Source organism: Schistocerca gregaria, chromosome 1 (genome assembly GCF_023897955.1).
Source record: "Schistocerca gregaria isolate iqSchGreg1 chromosome 1, iqSchGreg1.2, whole genome shotgun sequence".
Lineage (NCBI taxonomy): Eukaryota > Metazoa > Arthropoda > Insecta > Orthoptera > Acrididae > Schistocerca > Schistocerca gregaria.
This window is the reverse complement of record NC_064920.1, coordinates 353979710-353999774: the sequence shown is the minus strand read 5'-3', so window position 1 is coordinate 353999774 and position 20065 is coordinate 353979710. Positions and strand designations below refer to the sequence as shown.

The following is a 20065-nucleotide window of genomic DNA, read 5'->3' as shown; positions in this document are numbered from 1 at the left end:
TGCCTTGGGCATGGATGTGTGCGATGTCCTTAAGTTAGTTACGTTGAAGTAGTTCTAAATTCTAGGGGACTGATGACCTAAGATGTTAAGTCCCATAGTGCTCAGAGCCATTTTAACCATTTTTTTTTTTGCTTGCTCGTCATCAATTGGTTCGTGATTAACATCTACTATTCCTCTCCTATATCGTTACTGGTGACAGTAAACGGTGTCTTTATGCTAACATAAGGAAAATAAAGGAACGGTTGAGGCCATACTTAGCTTCAGCTCTCTGTACAAGGACCTGTGCGCATCCACAAAAGATAATTATAACGCATCTGGTGGAACAGCGATTGTGTGGTGTACAACGAATTTTCCCCCGTGGTGTAACCATCAGTGCTGACATTTATTGTCAACAACTGAGACGCCTTCCAGACGTAATCCAAGAACAACGACCAGCAAGACTGCGCCAAGTGATACTACTCCATAAGGGCACCCGCCTGAATTCTGCTACACTGACAAAAAACGCTATTCACCTGATCTTGCACCCTCATATTTTCATCTTTTACGCTCTCTGACGAACAACCTTCGAGGAATTTCTTTTCCGGATGAAAATGTGGTCCGAATATAGCTCGACGAGTTCTTCGCCTTTGACCCGTGTGATTTCTGCACCCGCGGAATCGAAAAGTTACGTAATGTTGTCAGACTGGTGTAAACAGTGCAGGAGAATATATTATTGATAACTAAGTCTCTGTTATGTGTATCTGCTGTGCTTATTAAACTTATAGAAAAACGCTACCAACTTTCACACCAACTTGGTACAATACACACTAAGAAATTAATTATTAGTTAAGGGACGGAACAGGTCATATAATAACAGTGAGAGCTTAAATTCTTGTTTTAAAAAAGCGATACAATAATTATTGCTAACAAATCATAAACTCTGCAATAATAATTTTTCATTCATTGATGTTTTTTTCCTATGAATATATATGTATAGGGGCCGCTGTGGCCGAGCGGTTCTAGGCGCTTCAGTCCGTAACCGCGCTGCTGCTACGGTTGCAGTTTCGAATCCTGCCTCGGGCATGGATGTGTGTTATGTCCTTAGGTTAGTTAGGTATAAGTAGTTCTAAGTCTAGGGGACTGATGACCTCAGAAGTTAAGTCCCATAGTGCTTAGAGCCATTTGAACCATTTTTATATACATATGTATTTTCATTATTGTGAACATGCATATAAATGAAATACTTTTGTTTAGGTATTTCATCACTGTTGTAGGTCACTGATCGCGAGACAGTGTTACAGGACACAGGAAGACCTATATTTCTGCGTACCAGATTTGTTCTTGGTGAATGCTTAATAGTGCGCAAGCAAATAGGAGGTGGGTCACATCAGCAACTGCTTCATTTCCGCACTCATGAAGACGGAGGCGGTACAGATTGCTTGGAAAATTCCCGTAGTTTGCGAGGTGCCGGGATATAAAGTGTGCGTAACACACCCATCGGAATTTGTATGAGAGCTACTCATACACTCCACCCCCTCCCCTTTTTAACTATCACGTTAACTTAAGCACAATGGAGAAATGAACGCTAAGAGAATTAATGAAACGACCCTGTAAATGCGTAGTAAAAAGGGTTGCACACACGCTATAATTTAATGTTCTTACTCAATCTCTATGCTCAATAGCTATAAAAATGGGCACAAAATGAAATTTTTCATCCAAGCACTAAATTATAAATTAATTATCACAAAGAGGTTTATTTTATCTAATAAATATGTGAATATGTGCTGAACAATTCTTTTATAGAACAAGGTCACAGAATAATGGTGCTGAGAGTAAGTAGTTGGTAGATTTGTTTCAAAGGGGCACCTAGTCTGAAATACTGAATACAGTAATCTATTATGAGTGGGTCTATCAACAAAGATATTGATAAACCCTGACTGTGCGACAGGATGCCACGCGGAAATGGGAACTCTGCGGAAAATCCACATGCAAAATTGTGGGTATTGTAGCGCCAACACGAGAGCATACGCTGTTGAGGGCGTCAGAAGAATTACAGGTCCCTATTACGCCGGTGCTGCAAATACTTTACCACCAAGATCTCAGTCACTGTGTAGCAGCAGTCGACGGTGCAGCCACTGGCCTCCGTACTGCTTTCTGATGATCGATGACTGCCGATAAAACCCGAAGACATAAATCCCAGAAAGATTATGAACATCTGTCCGAATGACCGAGGCAGTGTGAGTCGTAAGTCTGCGCAAGAGTGTCTCCAGGAGACAACAGTATCAACATACCTATCCTCCCTTGTGTTCCAGAGAACACTATGTCTCGTGCACTGAGCACCTACACAGAAAACTAGTCCTTCGCGACCCCACCATTCTCCAATGTTTCCAGTCGTAGGGCGCCGCGGGCAAATGCTCCAGTTATCTGTGTTCAGTAAACTCCGCAAAACCTCACCAACATTTTTTGTGCCAATCATGGTCGTTGTCGCTAATTCTCCGACGCCACATTAAGTCTTACTGAGTTATCCAGTCAACTCGCTGCATTTCGCGGGACCTGCAAAAGCAGCCGTGGAGACCGCAGCCAGAAACGAACAAAATATCCACAAGTTTGAACATGGCTGACGTTTGCAGCAACCGTATAAACAAATTTGAATAATATGTAAAGATCAGTCAATCGGTTGCATAGGTATGCGCGTCGTATCTGCAGAGAAGCCGGCCTGGTGCGACTGGACGTTTTCCTGCCACACTTAACGCAGTTGGCCCTCGTCCAGCCCCAACTCAAGCACACAAGGAGGACGAAAGCGCAAGCGATGTCCCGACAGCAGTTACAACATCACAAACAAAACAGAGTCATCATTACCGTTTTCATTTATAGCACTTCCCTTTCTCGACCCGCCCCCACTGAGACACATTAATAAAATATCAAATCAAAAAAAGTGAGGGGAGACAAGCCCCTAAAGGCTTGTAATCTCTCATGACCCGGAAAATTCTCATAGTTTAACCTCGTCCTTATTAAACTGGAGATGCTTCTTCTGCTGTAGTTTGTTTTGTGCAAACAAGGTTTGGATGGGTCCTTCTCTTCAGCTGCTATTTAGTGACTACTCTTTAATTGCCTTGACGAATCTGTCTTCTCAGAAAATAGAAGTAATGTTGGATATGACAGCTTTATAAAGTTCTTTATGTGGTAATTTTACACCAAAATGTAGCCCTCTTTTTGTTGCTTTCTTTCCACAGTGTCCTTTCACCCAAATCGTCTTTATGGTTTTTCATTTATCGTTATATGGACTGCACTGTTCTATTATACAGTTGGTATAGCTTTTTCTTTTATCTCAGTGGAAGAAATAAATAAACTTCTGTTTCTCGCGATTACAGAGACATTCTTGGAGCGTTTAAGCGGGGGGTAGCCAGTGGACAGTCAGCGTGTATACCACAGTATTCGTGGATGTGCTATAGGAACAATTTTTCTCAGTCTCATATAAGACGTCGAAATGTACAGAAGATTAACGACGGGTATATAATGGAAAGAACTGCAATTATTTGCCGTAATTCAAAATAATATTTTAACGTGAAAGTTCAAATAATAATAGTAGTAGACTGTTGAGTGTGAGCCGGCCGGGGTGGCCGAGCGGTTCTAGGCGCTACAGTCTGGGACCACGCGACCGCTACTGCCGCAGGTTCGAATCCTGACTCGGGTATGTATGTGTGTTATGTCCTTCGGTTAGTTAGGTTTAAGTAGTTCTAGTGCTCAGAGCCATTTGAACCATTTTTGTTGTGTGTGATCAGTTTAATATATTGTATATGGAGCAATAAATAATTACTATTTGCACGGTAACTGTGTTGAAACGCTATCAGACACAACCCTTGATAAGCCATCTTCCAGGCTAACCACCCCAATGAAAGGAAAGAAATCTAAGTTATGGTTCCAATGGCTCTGAGCACTATCGTACTTAACTTGTAAGGTCATCAGTCCCCTAGAACTTAGAACTACTCAAACCTAACTAACCTAAGGACATCACACACATCCATGCCCGAGGCAGGATTCGAACCTGCGAACGTAGCGGTCGCGTGGTCCCAGAGTGTAACGCCTAGATCTGAGTTATGAAAAGGCGGCAATGGGTGATGGCCAACAGCTCAAGTAAGCATGAACGTTCCTTTAAAGGCTGTATTACACTACGACGTGTTGCATTACCATCAAACAGGGTAGTACTGCCCTGTAATACGCGCCTCTCATCTCGATGCTTCCGAATCGCTCCTCCTATGTCTCTGTTCTTTTCCACACGTTAGGCGGCAGGCACATCCCTAGCAGGAATAAACGCTGCAACAAGTAACCACCAGTTGAGCGTTTTCCTACTCCAGCTGTGTTAACTGTAAGTTCATATATTACCAGCGTCTTCGATATTTGTAACAGTAATGATCAAACTGAGCGGCTGGGCATCTACCTCAGAAATGAGAAATTAAAATCAAATGGCTCCGAGCACTATGGGACTTAATGTCTGAGGTCATCAGTCCCCTAGACTTAGAACTACTCAAACCTAATTAATCTAAGAACATCACACACATCCAAGCTGGAGGCAGGATTCGAACCTGCGACCGTAGTGGCAGCGCGGTTCCGGGCTGAAGCGCCTAGGACGCCCGGCCACAGCGGCCGGCTGAGAAATTACGATGATGATGACGCTGACGTAACCAGGGTAACTGGCGACCAGGGAAACTTCGTCTTGACCTCCCTCCTGTCCCTGCTTCCCACCCTCCTCTATCTGCCGACAGCTCCCTCCTTTAAAAAAATTATAGAGATGAACAGACTTTATAACGAAATAAAAAGAACACAATCTGACAATAATTTTTTGAATGATACAATTCAAGACACGGAAGAACAACTGTGGGATTGATTTAAACAATATGAAAATAATATTTCATTCCCCATCAGTGCTAAGCCGTGACAAAACCACAAATATACTCTTTACTTTCGTAACGGTAGTTCACTTGGCCTAACAAGAGTGGCTCCATCTACAATAATAGTCGAAAACAAGGCACAAGCTTCTCCATACCACGAATATGTAGGTCGTATGGAATTGTTGCTCAACACAGTCCAATACGATTCTTTCCATGATTTTCTGTCACATATCTCCACCCCCACCCCCCCTCCCATTGTAGATACCTCCAGTCCTTTCGATTCTTCTTCTTCTTGTTCTTCTTCTGCTACGACTACTTCTGCTTCTTCCTCTCTTCCCTTTTTCTTTTGCTGTTTCTCATCGATTTTCTTCCTTCACAAAACAGCGCCCTCATGGAAACAGCGGCCAGAGCACTCGCTATATTCTGGTAACGCCACCAGATACCAATAGTAGTAGCGTACACAGACCACACGTAAACATATGCTTCAGTGTCCAATGGTAGGCACTTAAAATTTTCAATCTTGAAAGACATGATGGCACCTTAGAATACTAGAATCATGTTGCAAACAAGTTCAGAGGGCAATAAAACAAGAAGTTTCAATCGAGAAAGGCTTGTTTCAAGGCCATTCGCCCGGTGCTCTGAGGTCCATATTATGTGTAACTTTTTCTTTATTTATTTTGGATTTAGCAATACGCAAGGCAATTACTATAACTATATAGACGTAACACAGATTTCGAGTTAAAGTAGCTTCACAGAATTAGCATAACATTCTGCTTAATGCAATATATTAGAGAGATGTATTAAGTCACAGTTAGATTACATACAAGTCTACTCTTACAATAGTTTCATACCGAGTACCTTATTAAAGGCACTTTGAGTCTTCGTACTTTTTGAAAGAATATGCATAGGTATAGTAGTTTGAATCTCTATATACAAAAACAAGTTCTTAATGTATGCACACAAAGGTACAAAGCATTATTCACGAACTGCTTGTGCTGGAGTTTTTGTACAAAGCATAAATCTGTATATCTGCATCTTTTAAGCATTCCGCTATGAAGTTGTACTTATTTACATCGAATCTGTAGAAACTCTCTGAAATTTGTAATCTTTGTCTTGTAATTCTTTAGCCATTGCATCATTAAACAACACAAAGCCAAGTTATAGACCAAAAGAAAATCGAAACTACTGTGACAGTAAACAAATCCATAATCATATGACCCGAGCGAGTGCAATTCCTTTTTCTGAATTATTAAATAAATGGAAGTTGTGTTAGGCCTCTGTGCATAACTAAACGCCGGCCGGTGTGGCCGTGCGGTTCTAGGCGCTTCAGTCTGGAACAGCGTGGCCGCTACGGTCGCAGGTTCGAATCCTGCCTCCGGCATGGATGTGTGTGATGTTCTTAGGTTAGTTAGGTTTAAGTAGTTCTACGTTCTAGGGGATTGATGACCACAGATGTTAAGTCCCATAGTGCTCAGAGCCAATTGAACCATAACGAAACCATAGTGATAGTGAGATCAACAACTCTGGTATACAGTAGTTCGTATTTATTATTTGTGTATCGCCTAACCACCGAAAAGTTGTAGGAGAATAAGGTATCTTGAAATCTAAGTCAAGACACAGTAACAGGTATTTATTTGTTATTAATGACCGACATAATTCACATAAAATCAACATCGAAGAAAGTTGTCTAAAAGCTCAAATTATATCGAAGACTGCATAGAGAAAACAATAATTTATCCTCAACTGGTCGGTTTACAAATTCAAAGTTGTTGTTGTTGTTGTTGTCTTCAGTCCTGAGACTGGTTTGATGCAGCTCTCCATGCTACTCTATCCTGTGCAAGCTGCTTCATCTCCCAGTAGCTACTGCAACCTACATCCTTCTGAATCTGCTTAGTGTACTGATCTCTCGGTCTCCCTCTACGATTTTTACCCTCCTCGCTGCCCTCCAATGCTAAATTTGTGATCCCTTGATGCCTCAAAACATGTCCTACCAACCGATCCCTTCTTCTAGTCAAGTTGTGCCACAAACTTCTCTTCTCCCCAATCCTATTCAATACTTCCTCGTTAGTTATGTGATCTAACCATTTAATCTTCAGCATTCTTCTGTAGCACCACATTTCGAAAGCTTCTATTCTCTTCTTATCCAAACTAGTAATCGTCCATGTTTCACTTCCATACATGGCTACACTCCAAACAAATACTTTCAGAAACGACTTCCTGATACATAAATCTATATTCGATGTTAACAAATTTCTCTTCATCAGAAACGCTTTCCTTGCCATTGCCAGTCTACATTTTATATCCTCTCTACTTCGACCATCATCAGTTATTTTACTTCCTAAATAGCAAAACTCCTTTACTACTTTAAGTGTCTCATTTCCTAATCTAATTCCCTCAGCATCACCCGATTTAATTTGACTACATTCCATTATCCTCGTTTTGCTTTTGTTAATGTTCATCTTATATCCTCCTTTCAAGACACTGTCCATTCCGTTCAACTGCTCTTCCAAGTCCTTTGCCGTCTCTGACAGAATTACAATGTCATCGGCGAACCTCAAAGTTTTTACTTCGTCTCCATGAATTTTAATACCTACTCCAAATTTTTCTTTTGTTTCCTTTACTGCTTGCTCAATATACAGATTGAATAACATCGGGGAGAGGCTACAACCCTGTCTCACTCCTTTCCCAACCACTGCTTCCCTTTCATGCCCCTCGACTCTTATGACTGCCATCTGGTTTCTGTACAAATTATAAATAGCCTTTCGCTCCCTGTATTTTACCCCTGCCACCTTTAGAATTTGAAAAAGAGTATTCCAGTCAACATTGTCAAAAGCTTTCTCTAAGTCTACAAATGCTAGAAACGTAGGTTTGCCTTTTCTTAATCTTTCTTCTAAGATAAGTCGTAAGGTCAGTATTGCCTCACGTGTTCCAACATTTCGACGGAATCCAAACTGATCCTCCCCGAGGTCCGCATCTACCAGTTTTTCCATTCGTCTGTACAGAATTCGCGTTAGTATTTTGCAGCCGTGGCTTATTAAACTGATAGTTCGGTAATTTTCACATCTGTCAGCACCTGCTTTCTTTGGGATTGGAATTATTATATTCTTCTTGAAGTCTGAGGGTATTTCGCCTGTCTCATACATCTTGCTCACCAGCTGGTAGAGTTTTGTCATGACTGGCTCTCCCAAGGCCGTCAGTAGTTCTAATGGAATGTTGTCTACTCCGGGGGCCTTGTTTCGACTCAGGTCTTTCAGTGCTCTGTCAAACTCTTCACGCAGTATCGTATCTCCCATTTCGTCTTCATCTACATCCTCTTCTATTTCCATAATATTGTCCTCAAGTACATCGCCCTTGTATAAACCTTCTATATACCCCTTCCACCTTTCTGCCTTCCCTTCTTTGCTTAGAACTGGGCTGCCATCTGAGCTCTTGATATTCATACACGTGGTTCTCTTCTCTCCAAAGGTCTCTTTAATTTTCCTGTAGGCAGTATCTATCTTACCCCTAGTGAGATAAGCTTCTACATCCTTACATTTGTCCTCTAGCCATCCCTGTTTAGCCATTTTGCACTTCCTGTCGATCTCATTTTTGAGACGTTTGTATTCCTTTTTGCCTGCTTCATTTACTGCATTTTTATATTTTCTCCTTTCATCAATTAAATTCAATATTTCTTCTGTTACCCAAGGATTTCTAGCAGCCCTCGTCTGTGTACCTACTTTATCCTCTGCTGCCTTCACTACTACATCCCTCAGAGCTACCCATTCTTCTTCTACTGTATTTCTTTCCCCTATTCCTGTCAATTGTTTCCTTATGCTCTCTCTGAAACTCTGTACAACCTCTGGTTCTTTCAGTTTATCCAGGTCCCATCTCCTTAATTTCTCAGTTGACAAAAGGGTGGCCACAAATTATAATAAATCAAGCGACTTAAGTACCGTGCTAAGGCAAGTAAGTAGCGAGGTTCTCAGGAAAGGGATAGTCCTACCACAGTTACGACGCTTGAATTTCCATAAAAATCAACTTGGGAGCACCAATGAGTATCAAACGGAATCTTACACAAAGACAATTTATAGACCAAGAGAAAATCCAAACTACTCTCTCTGGTTAGTAAAAAAATCCATAATCATATGACTCGAGCGAGTGCAATTCCTCTTCTATGAACGTTTAAATAACTGGCTGTTGCGTTAGGCCTCTGCCCAGAATCGTAGCTCAAGCTCTCAACTGCTCACTTAAAGACTCTCCATGGGCGACTCACACTCTTGGTGCACAAAAAGTACATTACTGAATGTAAGGTTGATACTCCTCGGGGACATTATGTCCTCGATTGATCAGTCTTCGCAATCAAGGACGGTGGCAGGAGTGATTCATTCGGTTGGCTGCAACAAAATTTCGGAACGAAAGCAACCAATGTTGCCATACTGCTCGAGGTGCGCCACTTTGTTGCTGAGATTCTTGCCACTCACGGTTGCCATGAAGATAAGCAGTCTTCTTGATTGTAGGTTTGAAATCATAATGAGGGATTGCTATTACACGGAACTGTCCTTCATTGCTAGGTGAACTATTCCTTTATAGAACATTCCATGAAATTCTTTAATCCGAAGCGGTTGGTCGTCTAAGTCTTTGTTGCCTGATTCTGTGATGGTGTCCAATATGTCCAAGACATATATTTTAGTGTGCTTGTCGAATTATGGAATTTATAACTTCTGTAAAACATTTTGGTAGTGCATAAATATGAGCATAACTGTGAGTATTCCATAACAAATAGCCTCCCTAATCACCAGTAACTCTGCTGTTTAGATAGAGGTTTCACGTGAAAGTGGAATTACAAGGTGGAATCAACAAGTATCCTTCTGAGGACGTTGCAGCAGCGTAGACGCAACGTAGCACGAGTCTGATGCGGGTATTCGGGACGATCATTAGTAAAACCAACAAACTACTCGGACCGGTTCTTGACTGCAAATGGAGGAAAAAATTTGCTACGAATTTGTGTGCGGGAATGCACCGTCGGCACGGTAGATGGCAGTGCCGAATGAAAGTTCTTCTGACCATGTGCGATGTCCGTAGCCCACAAATGACGATTACGCAGCTTGATACCAGTTCTGGTAGAAAAGGTAGCTACGTCGGTAATAACGACTGACGACAGAGAACCCACAATTGTCATGGTCTGGCGCAAAAACCGTCCACAAAATTCTTCCATTAGAGGGAAATCCGCTGGTGATGATCATTGCTGTCATTGCAGGTGATAAGGATAGTAGCGGTTGTCATGCAGTTTACACATAATCTTACTTTGGCTTACACCATGCTGGCGGAACACTCTCAGTAGCGTGTGGAACTCAATCCTCCAAATCTGGTGTACGCACAGTCCGCCACCCCCAAGCAAGATCGTCAGTCTGAAAGGACCCATGGTCATACAAGCGCCTAAAATGGCTCGACATGTTGCGTGATGAGGCTGGTGTCTGTAAGAGTACTGAAAGCGTCGACGATTTCTGTCGGATGAGGATGTGCAGCAGGCATTTACGGACTTTTTCACACGCAGAACGCTGTGTCTTACCAAACGGGTATCTTCAAACTAGAGCGTCGGTGGCATGATTATCTCAATGCTCACGGCGATTTTTCCTGATTGGATTACCAATTCTGGACTGTACAGCCAACGAACAAAAGCTTTTTGGTCGTCCTTTACATTTTATATTGGCATTGAAGGAACCAATCATTGGCCCCGCTGCCTCTTCTATTTTAGAGCCATCTGGTTTTTATAAATACACTGTGGCCAATATACGGGGGTGTGTCAAATGAAAACACTAAATTTTTTTAAAAATATTGTTTATTGTGCAAGCTGTATCACTTTTCAACATAATCTCCCCCACGCTCAATGCAAGTCCTCCAGCGCTTACAAAGTGAATAAATTCCTTTAGAAAAAAAACTCTTTTGGCAGTCCGCACAACCACTCATGCACAGCGTGGCGTACCTCTTCATCAGAACGGAACTTCTTCCTCCCATTGCGTCTCTGAGTGGTCCAAGCATAGGGAAATCTCTTGGGGAAAGGTCTGGTGGGTATGGCGGATGAGGAAGACACTCAAAATGCAGGTCTGTGATTGTTGCAACTGTTGTACGGGCAGCGTGGGGCCTTGCATTGTCATGTTGCAAAATGACACCTGCTGACAGCAATCCACGTCACTTTGATTTCATTGCAGGCCGCAGATGATTTTTTTAGGAGATATGTGTATGTTGCACTGGTGACAGTGGTCCCTCTTAACATGTAATGCTCCAAAATGACGCCTTTATCGTCCCAAAAGAGAGTCAACATAACCTTCCCTGCTGATGGTTCTGTTCGAAACTTCTTTGGTTTTGATGATGAGGACTGTTGGTGGAAGTGAAGCCAGGTTTCGTCCCCAGTAACGATTTTTGCAGGGAAGCCCTCACCTTCTCGTTCAAATCGCCGAAGTAGTTCTTCACAAGCATCAACACGTCGTTCTCTCATTTCAGGAGTCAGCTGCCGTGGCACCCATCTTGCAGACATTTTGTGAAACTGGAGCACATCATGCACAATGTGGTGTGCTGACCCATGACTAATCTGTAAACATGCTGCAATGTCATTCAATGTCACTCGGCTGTTTTCCTTCAAACAACTGCTGCAATGTTCTGTGGAGTCACAACTCGTTGTGCCTGACCTGACCGAGGAGCATCTTCCACTGAAGTCACATCATTTGCGAACTTCCTACTCCATTCCTAGACTTTCTGCTGTGACAAACATTCATCACCGTACTGAACCTTCAGTCGTCGATTAATTTCAATGGGTTTCACACCTTCACTACGCAGAAACCGAATAACAGAACGCTGTTCTTCCCTGGTGCAAGTCGCAAGTTGGGCGGCCATCTTTATACTGATACTGCGACGGTATGTGTGCATCTGCACTATGCTGCCACCTACAGACCATTCTGCACGCTGTTTGTAGCACGCTTACCGACTTACAGGATAACGGCGCCAAATTACGATTTGTATTTCAAATTTTAGGTTTTCATTTGACTCGCCCTCGTAGTTCAATAAATTGCTCTAATTCGTGACTGACGTCCTTTTCTTGACTTAAACGGTGTGGTAAGTATGTCGAAGGTGATGTCAAACGGGTACTGAAAGCAAGGTAATTTCTGGTAGTGCAGTGTTATCGGTAAGAGATATCACGATTTCCCGAACTTCTTACGAGCAAGAGGAGTTTTCTTCTTGCTTCTCCTGCGAGGTGGTTGTGTTAGCCCCTAGAATTTGGACACTGCCTTTATGGAGTTATGGTAAGGTATCAATAAACGACTCAAGAGAAATGCCTCTGACAACATCTGTCTTCGTATCTTCAGTGGTAATTCGGAAGCTTCCACCGTATTATGTGTGATTCCACCAATGCTAGATTTGCCTTAAAACCTGTCAGTGCAAAACTTCAAACTTCGAAGCAGTAATTTTACGTGGATGACGTCAAGCTATGTGCAGCAAATAAAGTATAACGACAGAGCACGTCAGCCATCCCTGAAACAGCTTCGACTGTCCTTGTTATCAATCGAATTCGAATGTACTTTGTACATCAAACTATGGGAGAAAATGAACAGAAAAATGGTTCAAATGGCTCTGAGCACTATGCGACTTAACTTCTGAGGTCATCAGTCGCCTAGAACTTAGAAATAATTAAACCTACCTAACCTAAGTACATCACACACATCCATGCCCGAGGCAGGATTCGAACCTGCGACAGTAGCGGTCGCTCGGCTCCAGACTGTAGCGCCTAGAACCGCACGGCCACTCCGGCCGGCAGAATATGAACAACCTGTAATTATTTATAAGAGTGTAATATAAGCAATTTAAACTTACACAAATATTTTGCAGTACGACACCTCATGTGAGTTCTATGTAAGTCTTAGCATTACCATATCACTAATGATTAGATACTAGGATCATACTTTAAAATCCTATCCGAATCAGTAACGTAATCGCATAAGCGGTTTGCTAGGTACGTAATAAGCAAATAGTTATGGAATTTAAAATTCGATATTGCAGTGTTTCCTAGTTCGAAGGAACATTGCGTCGTTCTTTTTAAAAACACAGGCACTGCAATATCGTATTTATCCGCCGACAGCAGGCAGCGACTTACAATTACAATGTCCTCCACTGTACGGGAATTACGTAATGTGTGTAGGAGCACAGGCTGCGACGCAGGAACGACGACATACGGAAGTACGGGTGTGACCGTGTGTCGTACACGGATAGCCAAAGCAATTAAGGCGACCGCTCGCATAAACAGGAAATCTGGCTTCGAGTCCCGGTCCGGCAGAGGTTTTCACTGTCGTCATTCCCTTACACTAGTGATGGTTGTTCGTATTCGAAACACCAAACTGGAAATCTCACGTCAGTAGCTACATTTACGACTTGACGGAAATAATGAAAGCCTGAAAATAAAATAAAACCTTTCAGCTAATGGGGTGAAAGAGGCACTCGCCTATTCACACACCACTGAAGTCACATCATTTGCGAACTTCCTACTCCATTCGTAGACTTTCTGCTGTGACAAACATTCATCACCGTACTGAACCTTCAGTCGTCGATTAATTTCAATGGGTTTCACACCTTCACTACGCAGTAACCGAATAACAGAACGCTGTTCTTCCCTGGTGCATTTCATTACGTTTGTCCGTTCTCTTCTCTAGTGGTACTGATGGCGGACACCAGAAAAGTTCAGAAAACAGCAGTTCGTTTCGTATTACTGTGAAAAAGGAGAGTGTGTCACTGATATTATACGTGAATTGTAGTGACAATCATTAAAAAAGGCGTTTTTCGTTGCAGTGAGATCATTTGACGAAATTTAAATCGCCATCTTTCTGCTCCAAATGCGAAAATATTTTGTTGACGCTCACCTACGCAGGGATAAATTATCACGTAATAAAATAAGTGAGCTCGGAGGTCGCAGGGGAAGATTTTAGAGTTCACATTTCAGGCACTCTTTTTCGAGACTGGAACGATAGACAAATAGTCTGAAGTTGGTGTGATGAACACTGTCAGATGTTCAAGTATTAATTGTAGAGTAATCTTGTAAATGTAAATCAACTGTCGCACCACTTTGCTTGTCTGAAAATATCCACGGTAATAAAGTTTTCTTAAGTTGTAACTCGACCTGTCGGATTCTACTTAAGATGCTCTGGCACCATGCCAGCTTTGACCAAGTAAGTGAGATACAACTTCCGTACTTCTCACATATGGGTGTTGTACTGCAGTTCACGTACATAGGTTTTCGAACTTTCTTGCCTCTACGTTCCATTTTATTGGCGAGGAAGACGTCTCTTTCGCCTAAATGTTCAACACAATATAAGTGAAAGTATTATCCTTTTATTTCTCTGTAGTAGTAGGGAGACTAAGGTCTACCCGCCAGGGTAGGTGAGAGCGCTAACGCGCTGCTTCCTGGACTCGGGGAGGCGCGCCGGCCCCGGATCGAATCCGCCTGGCGGATTAACGGCGAGGGCCGATGGGCCGGCCAGCCTGGATGTGGTTTTTAGTCGGTCTCCCACATCCCCCTAGCTGAATACCGGGCTGGTCCCCATGTCCCGCCCCAGTTACACGACACGCAGACATTTGCCGACGTTCGCACTAATTGACGGCTTACACTAGACACAAACAGCTGTGGTACAGTAATTCCGCCCCGGAGGGGTTAGGGGTGTGTGTGTGTGTGTGTGTGTGTGTGTACAGGAAGGGCATCTGGCCACCCTCCGACACTAGCATCGCCAAATCCATAGTAACAAGGCGGACCCCGCGTTGAAGTGGGACAAAGGCCCACAAGGATGTGATGAATCAGGAGACTAAGGTCTGAGTTAAGAGAAATGGTAATACAGTATCTGTACCAGCTAGAAGCGATAATTGCAATCAATATTTTAACTCTAATATAGTTTACAAACTGCGATTATCTTTCACTTGAAGATGATATACTACAGTTTTTATTGCTGTACGTAAAATAATTAAAAAAGGGTAAAAGAATTACACAAAGAAGTTGGCACTACTTATTAGTTCCCATTCAAGTAAGTTCTATGATCTTCGAATTATCAGACTTGTAAATTAATAGATAATTTCGTTAGGCTTTGCTAAGAGAATATTTAACGATACTTTAAGTTTGTACTTATTGCCCAGTTGCTTGTTCGATTTGAATGTTTTATGTAAAAGCTTAATTTTGAATGAAACGCTGTTCATCGTCTTCATATTCACGATTACAGTGTGTAGATATTCATTTTGAAAATTTCACTTTTCCACGCTCTGTAGATAGGGTGTCCCAGCTATCTTGTCCACGCAAAATATCTCTTGAACAATAACAGCTATTGGAAAACGACTTTCACCGATATCAATGTACGGCTGGGGCTCATTAATGTACATATTTGGAAACATTCTAAAACGAAAGCATATGTGTTTTTAACACAAACTTATGTTTTTTTTGTAAATGTACCGCCTATATTTTTTCTTCAGCAATCCATAGCATGACAAAGCACATACACAATGGCGTTGATTGCATCGCAATATTCCCATTGCACCCCGAGATATTGAGACGCGAAGTTGACGCTTGAAACACCCCGACATGCGCTGCTAGCGCACGTCCTGAGGCTCAGGCGTGAACCCCATGCTGCCCGTAATCGCAGCACGATGGCAGCAGACCGAATTATTCGTTTCGGACCTCTTGATAAGAATGGAAGTGTGATTACGCATGTCAATCACATCGCGATTACGGGCAGCATGGGGTTCACGCCTGAGCCTCACGACGTACGCTAGCAGCGCATGTCGGATGTTTCAAGGGTCAACTTCGCGTCTCAATATCTCGGGATGTAATGGGAATATTGCGATGCAATCAACGCCATTGTGTATGTGCTTTGTCATGCTATGGATTGCTGAAGAAAAAATATAGGAGGTCCATTTAAAAAGACGTAAGTTTTAGAATGTTTCCAAGCCACACACCGTCAGGTGGCTTGCGGAGTACGGATGTAGATGTAGATGTAGATGTATGTACATTCATGGGCCCCAGCCCTACATTGATACCGGTGAAAGTCGTTTTCCAATAGCTGTTATTGTTCCAGAAATATTTTGGGTGGACAAAATAGCTGGGACACCCTGTATAAAGTAACTACAATTTATACGCAGTTTGCCGAACATTCAAGCAGTAAAATCCAGATGTTAAAATGGGTAGCACTGATGAACACCTAGCTGCATGAAAGCTCGTTAATCCACTATAGCTCTATCTATTGACACCCTTGCAGAGTCTCACTGCAGGTTTCGCAGCATTTTTATTTGCATCTTCTGGCGCATCTATTGATGTTACATGTAGTTACTACGCAACTGTGAAAATTAAAACATGCGTCCACCTTTGGTGTGTGTCGTACCGACATACTGGTCGGCATCGACCATTGCACCCGATCAATTGTAAACTACAATAGCTACGTGTAACATCGGTAGATACACAAGAAGATACTACTCAAAAGGTTGTGAAACCGGTATGGCAGTCTACAAGAACTTTAATACATACAGTGAAGTGGAGTAACGAGCCTTCAATCAGCTTTATGTTCATCACTTTTGCAGATTTTAACATCTGGATTTTACTACTTGAAAGTTCTGTAAACTGTGTATAAGTATTTTGGCTGGGTGGTTGCCCTTGGTTTGGATTTATCTACAACTACAATTTCATTTTGCCCGGTCAAATATAGACGGAGATGTTAACGAAAGCTCTACAAGGGACACAAAATGCTGTTGTTGGCAACACTAAGGGACGTGATATAACCTACCCCACCCAGGCACTTGGCTCACCAATAGGTGTGAGCTGTGCTCCCCTTGCCCTCTGCTCTGCTCACTGATCATTGACAGCAGAGGAACAGTGTGCTGCTCGTAAAGTCTTTTCCCGCAACACCACAAGCTTACCTCTGGTAACTTAGTCACACTGGCCACGATGTCCACTGACCGCATTAAAGATGTAAAACATTTGTGGAATAAAGATAATACTTCATTTTTTGAACTCCTTAAGGCGGGCCAGCCAAAATATTCATAATTTTACACATAGCACCTATGGAATTACGGGACTTAACATCTTAGGTCATCAGTCCCCTAGAACTTGGAACTACTTAAACTTAACTAACCTAAGGACATCACATACATAAATGCCCGAGGCAGGAATCGAACTTGCGACCGTAGCGGTCCTGCGGTTCCAGACTGAAGCGCCTAGAACCGCTCGGCCACATCGGCAGGCGACTGATTAGCGTAAATTACTTTTAAAATAGTCCAAGTCGCCTAGAATAAAAAAGGAAATGGGCTTGCACTGTCAATATTAGTTTCACACATATGTACGCCAGCTTGATTTGCCGTGTAAGTGCTGTGTGGAGAATCCTCCTCAGATTAGTTAAAGATGTTTCCGTCACCATGCTCGCCCAGCAGCGCTGATTTGAATGCAGGCACATTTCGCACAGTTTTATTCGACGTTCTCACTGATTCTTGCCACCGATATTACTTTAGATCTTATTTATTTCTTCAGTTACACATGATCATGGGAGTCCGCACACATCTCTTCAAGGGGGGCGGGGGAAGATTCTAAAACTGCCATATTTTATATAAATGAGTTGGTAAGTATGGAGATGTGTTATTCCACAAAAAGTAAATTTTACAGGCGAAACAAAAAAGCTTATTATTTCATGGAAAACCGATGGTTATCCACTCACCTGTAGAAGTTTACGAGAATTGTGTAATGAATAAAAAGTACTCTGCATTCCAAACTCCAGATCCGCTCACCTTCCGGACGCTTATGCCCAGGGCATAACACTTAGTCGGCTAGGTACCCCTGTTAAAATCTGTAATTGAACATCCAACCACAAGTGGCGTGATCCTCCTATTTTTTATTCAAGTCTACGAAATATTTTAATACTCCCTCCTTAAAATAAGTTGACGATGATTTCGAACCTACTAACCTCTAGACCATGAAAATTTTACTAAACATTATTCAGATTTTTATTCTTATTTCTCCTCGGTTCTCATTTCGTACTATATATTTCAAGCACCAATGATAATGGCAAATATCATAGAGGACAATGAGTCATAATAGGACATACATTTGTATGATGCACTCTATTGGCCACCACGCCACTTCATTGCATTTTCTTTCTTAAACCCGGGTACGTCAGTGTTAACCCGAGTGTAATAAGTTGTCAAAATTCTAGAAGTAGTACATTTAAACCTGAAAGTTGTAGACTAAACCCGTAGAATCTGTCACCTATTGGCTCAGAATAACGTTGCGCATCAAAGGGTCTCTATTCAGTAAATGTAAGTGCCTTACTCTGTCTGTAGTTTGCTTAAGTTTGTCTTTAACATTGAAATGGTGATTCAAAAGATTGTACAAAAAACCTCATAAAACCTTAGTTAAACTACTTTATAGTTGTTAGTGGAGACGTGGAAAATACTGATTTTGCTTGCAGAATGTATTCGAATATGAACACGTTTGAAATTGTAGAGCATTTTGACTAAGAACATAATATAAACCACTAAAAATATAACATATAATAACAAACAAGAAATCCATGACGAACAGAATCAGTACATACAAATACTTAAAAATTGTCGATGCTCATACTTCCCGACAGTTTTCGTCCTACTTCATAAATTGATAGATATCTCATTGCAGATTGGTTGATGAAAAATCGAAAATGTATTGCGCATGCAAACATAATCATTACCAGCATTAACGAATCGGCTCTGTTCCGCAACAGAATGTGACTTTCATTATTCAAAAATATCAAGTATGCAATGTTCGTAATAGAAAAGGAAAATCAGGTCCCTAAGTGCTACGTGCTTTGCACTAAGTTCTTTAGGCAAATCTGTAAGACGTAGAGTGATATCATCAGCGTATAACACAGCATCACTTTCCTAAGACTTGCAGGAACACAAAGGAACAGAGAAAACAAACTGCACTGAAAATTTGCAGCTTCCTTTTTTTACTTCATTCTCAGGGAAACATTTGGCATCTTTGAAGGAACATGGAGATTGGCAGTAGCGGCGAGTTTGGCTCATCACTCCATGTGACTGCACCGAAATTACATCAAAGTCATTCACCCTGTCGATAAAACACGGTTTGTTCTTCATTATACCAAACCACATAGTCACTTCACTCCACTACCCATGCAACACAGTTGAAATTTCACAATTGACCTCTGGCGGGGAGGAAGCTTGCAAATGTTATATAACACTAACCGACACCTACATCGATTGCTATTTTCTAGTACAGCGCAACGCACATCGGAGTATCAGAGGAAGTGGTTTGCAATTGCCACCTGAATTGGACACTTGTAAAACTCAGGCGATGTGCACGAACCGACATATATGAGTAGCGTTTGCAACGTGTTTATGTAAGTCATCAACTTCCATTGTTACGTAACGCGGGCTCACAAATTGACTCTACCAGAGCTCGATCGCAACACCCGAAAAGATATCCAGCTCCGGAAGGCGGAGTATAGATCGCGCAAGTGCGTAAGCGAACAGAGAGGCTTTTGCGAGCGGCGTACCTGTTCCAAAGTGACAATTGCAGGACCTGGTGCACACACGACAGCTGCCTGGACGGTGTGGCACTGGTTCCAGCGCTGGAAGCCGCAACGGCACCTCGCGCCTGCAGCGGCCACGATGCCAGCGCCGCCAACAGGACCTGCCGGCAACTTCACGTAGCGCTGCAGCGGCGCGTCCGCACGACGAGGCCTCAAGGACAGGTCGGCCGCCGTATCCTTGGCTATACTACGGGCATACACGTACAGCCAGCGAGTGGCACGTATCTTTCTCCTGTTTCAGATTTATTGTCGCACGTAATTTTTCATTGAGCAAGTTTCATATATATTTTTTCATAGAAAGGAGAATAAAATAAAAAAAAGTCTATGGGACCATCCCTAATGAACAGTGACGAATATGAAACACGACATAACTGCTGTGCTCCACGTAATAACTTAAAATCGTTGCAGACACATCATCAACAAGCACCTCTTTATACCCACTTCCAACCTTGTACTAGTTTCCACAGGGAAAACGATGCCTACGGTCGCAGGTTCGAATCCGGCCGCGGGCATGGATGTGTGTGATGTCCTTAGGTTAGTTAGGTTTAAGTAGTTCTACTTTGTAGGGGACTGATGACCTCAGAAGTTAAGTCCCACAGTGCTCAGAGCCATTTGAACCATCTG

At 42.4% G+C, this 20065-nt stretch overlaps 1 protein-coding gene across 1 annotated transcript in view; it reads right to left on the bottom strand.

The window, feature by feature from the left end:
- The window catches only part of LOC126345529 (protein scarlet-like), a 315909-nt gene extending 296353 nt beyond the window's left edge, over positions 1-19556 (bottom strand). The window contains exon 1 of the mRNA XM_050002109.1: positions 19406-19556. The gene's annotated coding sequence lies outside the window, so the exon portion shown is untranslated. The remainder of the gene's footprint in view (positions 1-19405) is intronic.
- Positions 19557-20065: the final 509 nt, after the last annotated feature.